Source organism: Acipenser ruthenus, unplaced genomic scaffold, assembly GCF_902713425.1.
Source record: "Acipenser ruthenus unplaced genomic scaffold, fAciRut3.2 maternal haplotype, whole genome shotgun sequence".
Lineage (NCBI taxonomy): Eukaryota > Metazoa > Chordata > Actinopteri > Acipenseriformes > Acipenseridae > Acipenser > Acipenser ruthenus.
Genome location: NW_026708032.1, coordinates 1 through 6484, shown reverse-complemented (window position 1 = coordinate 6484; position 6484 = coordinate 1). Strand labels below are relative to the sequence as shown.

At 44.9% G+C, this 6484-nt stretch overlaps 1 pseudogene; it reads left to right on the top strand.

Moving 5' to 3' along the window:
- The first annotated feature begins 1029 nt into the window (after positions 1-1029).
- Positions 1030-6361, top strand: LOC117415520 (serine/arginine-rich splicing factor 7-like; annotated as a pseudogene).
- Positions 6362-6484: the final 123 nt, after the last annotated feature.

Here is a 6484-nt window from a genome sequence, read left to right as displayed (position 1 = left end):
TGTGCAACTTGAATGAATTCATTTCAATAACGTGAAGTAGTTTGTTTGAAGTGGAGAACACTGAAGTGGGTGCGTCTGTGGCAGTATTATACGTTAACATTTAGCAATGATCCCGTGCATTCTGCCACAAAAAAATCGGTTTGCATTAGTGTTTTTTTTTTGTTTTCATATTATGCTAAACTGGGAAATATGTAATAGTCACTAAACCATGGTGTACAAACATGAATATAAACCTGGGTTAAGCACATACCACCAGTATAAGTGTACAGGCGTCAATTAGTTACAGCAGGGTTGTTTCCTGAAATTGCAGTTGAAATCTCAATGGTTTATTTATTTATTTATTTAGCAGGCGATTTACAGAGACTAGGGTGTGTGAGCACAAGGAGGTTAAATGACTTGCTCAGGGGCACACGCAATGAGTCAGTGGCTGAGCTGGGATTTGAACCGGGGACCTCCTGGTTACAAGCCCTTTTCTTTAACCACTGGACCACACAGCCAACCGTCCCATTAGTTTAAAATTATGCTGCAGAGATTAGTTGCCCTAAAAAGTAACAGACTGTGCACACTAAAACAAGAATAAAATCAACAATACCCAAAAAACAAGCAGCAATTGAAGAAAACAAGACATGAATAAGAGTGCTAGATGAAACACACAATTACAAAAATAAGCAAATCAAATAATTAAAACAAGTCGGGTTAAAAATGGACAAGGGCAATGAGTTCCCCAGTCTGGGTAATAACCTTCTCTCTCTCTCTCCCCCCTCCTCCCTCCACTCTCCCTCCACTCCTCTCTCTCCCTCCACTCTCCCCCTCCTCTCTCCACTCCACTCTCTTTCTTCACTCCTCTCCACTCTCTCTCCTCCACTCCCCTCCTCTCTCCTCCCCCCTCTCTCTCTCCACCCTCTCTCCCTCCACTCCACTCCTCTCTTTCCACTCCTCTCTCTCTCCCCCTCCTCTCTCTACACTCCTCCCCCCTTCTCTCCTCTCTCTCTCCTTCCACTCCCCCCCCCCCCCCCCCCAGGTCGAACGATGTCCCATTACTCCTCGTCTCGCAGCTCCTCCCGCTCCTCGGACTGTAAGGTCTATGTGGGTGACCTGGGGAACGGGGCAGCGAAGGGGAGCTGGAGAGAGCTTTCGGCTACTATGGTCCGCTGCGCAGCGTGTGGGTGGCGAGGAATCCCCCCGGTTTCGCTTTCGTGGAGTACGAGGACACGCGCGACGCAGAGGACGCTGTCAAGGGCATGGACGGGAAGTGAGTGTGGGGGGACCTGGGCTCTACAGAGACGGTTTGCAATTCAATATACATTTTAATACAGCGCTTTTCATCACAAGGATCCCAAAGTGCTTCACACACAGAAACTCCACCCCAATGAAACCATTCACTTAAAAACAGTGTAATGCAACATTTAATCAAATTGAAAATTAAAAGAACCACAGTGTGTTTTGATGGTTTAATGTCTAAGATTAAAAAAGCGAATTTATAAAAATAGAACAATTAGTCGGAAATTGTTATTAAAGTTTATTTTAAAATTAGAAACTAAATAGCTAAAAAATAAATTAATAAATAAATTGGACCACAAATATATTTCATTGTAGATTTATTTATTTATTTATTTATTTATTTATTTATTTATTTTCCCATTGCAGAGCAGTTTGATCCATTTCTGGTTTTGCTATGAGTTTAATGATAACACTCCTGAGCTTGTTATCCACACACACTGGGGGCTGATCAAGCTGGTAGTAAAACCTGGACTGGGTGACCCTGCTGTGCAATAGGAGTCTGATTCCCATCCCTGTTACAATTCTCTAACCCTTACAAACCAACCGACCACAACACTTCGCTGTTTTTGAAGTGTCGTCCAGCCCCCCCCCCCCCAATGCTGACTGCTGCCCTCCGTTTCCCAGGGTGCTCTGCGGCTCTCGGATCCGCGTGGAGCTCTCCACCGGCATGTCCCGGAAAACCCGCTACGGGCGTCCCAGCCGGCGCCACTTCGACCCAAACGACCGGTGCTACCAGTGTGGGGAGCGGGGCCACTACGCCTACGACTGCTACCGATACAACAACAAGAGAGGGGGCCGGCGCAGCAGGTACTGGGGGGGGGGGGGGGGGAAGAGGACTCCCAGAGCACATCGTGAGGCTTTCCTGCGTTATTAGGAGTTTAATTAGACGTACACCTCAGCTTCTCGCCTGTACACACTGGGGCTGATCAAGCTCACGGTACAATCCTGCAACGGGTGACACTGCTGTGCAATAGGAGTCTTATTCCCATCCCTGCCAACAGATTATTCACATCAAGCTCTCCACAGGCAAGGGTCGCTGGTGTCGATCGGGCTGATTCACCATTCAGAGTGAAACGAGTGTAGAAACAGCTGCCTGGGTTTGTGTGGATCGCTGTTCTCCTCCACAGAGTCTAAGAACAGCAGCGATCATCACAAACCCAAGCAGCTGTTTCTTCACTTGTTTCAACATTTTTTAATGTTCTCTCTGAACTTTTGTGCAGGTTCTGGAGTAATTCATGCTTCTCTTTCTCTCCTGTTTTTCCAGATCTCATTCTAGATCCCAGTCTCGCTCTAGATCCCGCTCCAGAGGGCGTCGCAACAATCGTTCTCGTAGCCGCAGCAACGATCGGTAAGATCATCGCGCCCTTATGGCACGCGTGTGTGTGTGTGGCTCCCCATTGCACCTACAGCTATGGACAAAAGTTTTGCATCGCCTAGAATTTTAGAACGTAATTTAGCTCTTACTAAGAAACTACAAGAAAATGAAGTTGCCTTATTCAGCAGGTTTCGGTCGACCTACGAAGCAAAATGAGTTACGTCTGCAGGGTGATGCAAAACTTTTGCCCACAGCTGTATGCCCTGTTTTTTGGTGTGATTTTGTTTCTGTATTTTAAATGTAGTGCAGATTTCAGTCCAAAGACATACAATATTCCTGGCTGTTCTGCACCCAGCAGGCATTATCAAATGCTTTGGGCAGCACAATATATATTTAAAGTCTGGATCTCCAGTTAAACATTACAGTCAAATATAATACACTTTGATAATTACCTTATCTTCTGAAGTTGACAGTAGAAAATATATTTTAATACGTATTTGCAGGCTTCAGTACTTGTTTCTTTCAACCTTGACAGTAGAGAATTCGAACACCCTGTTAATGCTTGCAGATTATTTAAGACTTGACAATAGACTAAATGCAATACACTTGAATGGTAAATGCTTGTATGTTGTCTAGCGGGGTGGGGGGGGTGAGGGAGAGGTTTGCAAGCGATTTTGAAGACGGATTCTGGTGTTGATTTCTGCAGGTTTTGTAACGGATGCTTCAGATTTCTTGATGCTTCAGATTTCTTGATGCTTCAGATTTCTTGATGCTTCAGATTTCTCCTGACAGCTGTCTCTGACTCTCCCAGCAGGTATCGCTCTCCCTCTTACTCCAAGCGCAGGAGCAGGTAGGACACCGTGTCCCTAGGCAGCGTTAAGGGAGTGGGAGCTAGATAGACTGATTAGACAAGACCGACTCGCGCACGCAAGCAGAACACCCGTGTCTATCGACAACTCACTTTAATTTAAATACTATTGGGTTTTTTTTTTTTTTTTTTTAAGTTTGTTTATTCATTTAACCCCCCCACGAATTTTACAATTACAAGAAGACACCCACTACAGAATCCATGCAAATCATAAGTTACATCTTGGTTAACTTGTGCCTCTTATTCCCTCCCCAGAACAGAGACCCCACCATATAATGTACCGAACGATATGTGGGGGCGGAGGGGGTGTGGGGTTGGGGTTATCTTTTTAGATTGAGCACTTCAACCAGAACTTTTTATTTCTCGCTACTTTTTATAAAAAAAGTCGTCCCCCCCCCCCCCCCCCCCCCCCCTCTCTCTCTCTCAAAATGTTACAAGTACATTTATTTTAATTTGCCAGTAAAATTAAAAGACTGAAGGGGTTAGCAGTATTTTACCCTCATCGTCCGCCCCCCCCAGTGTGATAACTGTCTCGTTTTTGTTTTGTTTGTTCCGTTTCTCAGGTCTGGCTCTCCTGGCCGATCCAAGTCCCGTAGTCTGTAAGAAGGTAAGGGGTCTGCCCCAGGGACCTGTGCTTTAGCCTGGCTTACCAGGGTTGCAGAGAGCGCTTCATGAGCCCAGTGCTCGATTTACTCAGACTGAGCTCTCTACAGAAATCAGGCGATGGTCACTGGTGTTTAGGCTTACCACTCAGAGTGACACGGGTGTAGAAACAGCTGCTTGGGGAGGAGAACAGCGATCCACACAATCCAGGCAGCTGTTTTTACACTCGTTTCACTCTGAATGGTGAATCAGCCCGATGGACACCAGCGACCCTCACCTGTGGAGAGCTTGATGTGAATAATTGCTTTGTGCATCTCCAGTTACAAACTCTCTCCCCCTCTCCTTGCTCTCTCTCTGTCTTGCTCTCTCTCTGTCTTGCGCTCTTTTGCTCTCTCTCTTGCTCGCTCTCTCTCTCTCCCCCCCTCTCTCAGTCGTTCGAGGACCCGCTCTCCTCGCTCCCGGGTGCGCTCAGCGTCTCGCTCCCGGTCCAGGTCACGCTCCAGGTCACGAACATCCAGACGATCCCCCAGCCCCAAACGAGCAAGGTGAGACTCTGACACACACAGCGAGAGCGAGAGACTCTAGACTGCATTCCTTCGGATGAGACGGAACAGAGGTCCTGTTTAAGAAACTGTGCAGCTGATGTGGAGCTCACCCCCTAGTCTCTCCAAGTCCATTATTTGGTACTCTGTCCATAACTTCAAAACGCTGTAGCAGAATTGACTTGTATAAAACTGTCAAGCACAACTAGGCTGTGTGCTTTTTTATCAGGTCTGTAATCATTTGTTTTGCAGTTTCATTGTAAAAGCAGGCTGCTGTGTTTGTGAGACACCGTGCTGTGCATGGATTTCTTCACATAGCAGTCAATTGCAAACTTTGTTACAATTTCAGCAAACGATTCTGCTGTGAAGGTAATATTTTATAATTGACCGCAGGTCTGCCACATACAGTCTTGCACAGAAGTACAGGTCATAGTAATTTTAAACAGGGTTATGGGGTGGGGATGAGGAGGCTTGTCAACATGTTTGGTTTTTTTCGAACACGGCAGCAGTCCAATGCGTAGGAGTGGATTTTATTTATTCAGTAGAGTTGAGCTTTGTTTTTTGTTTTTTCTCTCCACTCTCTAGCCGTTCCAGATCTCCCAGCCAGAAGAAAAAGCCCCAGTCCTATAGTGGCTGAATGAAGAATAATCGAAGGCCTGTTGGCAGAAACCTGTTTTTTTAATTGTGATTTTTTAATTGTGTGTTCTTTTGTGGTTCCTAACCCCGGTCCTGGGGACCCCCTGTGTCTGCTGGTTTTCCCACTGAGCTCTCAATTACTGAACGAGACCCTTCATTGAACGGATCATTAGACCTTTTATCTTGATTGTTTTCAGTTCTTAAACAGTAACTTTTTATAAGTTATTCAATCTGCAACTTTTTAGAAGCCGAGAACAATTTAAAAGGTCTAATTAAGCAAATTATGGGTTCAATGAAGGGTCTAGTTCAGTAATTGAGAGCTCAGTGGGAATTAAAACCATTAAACATACGGGACTGGGGTTAGGAACCACTGGCACTTTTTTTTTTTTTTTTTTTTTTTTTTGTGTGTGAAGAAAAAAAAAATTTAGCAAACAAAACCGGACACACACACTAAATGTCTAATTGATCTGTGTTATATTTACAGCTTTCTGATATATAGCATCAAAAGAAACTTCTCACTTAAATTTGGATAAAATTCTCCAGATGTGTTTGAAAAGTGGCGAACTCTGTTTTAGAGCAGGTGCAGTGACTTTTTATTGTGCTGATTTAACAATTGACATCACGAAGATGCTGCTGAATGATCTGTCGATCTCGGGCAGGTGTTGTGACTCTTGCTCTCCCGGTTGGTGGCTCTGTCATTGACAGAGTGTGTCTGGTTATACCGTCACGCCGGGTTGGAAATCGCTGGCTGCGAGCACCCAAGACGGCGAGCCACGGCACGCTGCCCTCGTCCAGCCTCCAACATGCCGATCGCACGAAGGATCGCTGCTCTCTGGACAGACGTGGCATGTTGGCTTTTTTTTTTTTTTTCTGTGACTCCTTTTATTGCTTTTATTCAAGCTTGCAATTCAACAGCTGAGATCACTCCATATTCTGTGTCCAATCAACTGTCTCATCAATTAGGTGATTAAGTGCATGTGCTTCAGTCCTAGTCACTCAAGTGTGTCATGGTCAAGGATGAATGATCGAGTGATTAAAAAGAAGCCAAAAACATTTTGTCAATGTCCATCCTTTATATACCTTTTAATTTGTTTCCAAAATAAATGTGTTATAATAGTGGGTAAGTTTCTTTTGATGCTCTATATGTGTTTTTTTTTCCCTTTCTATGTATATTTATTTACACGGCATATACTCTTGGAGCGAACAATCTGTCTATTTCTGCCGTGACACCCAGCCACT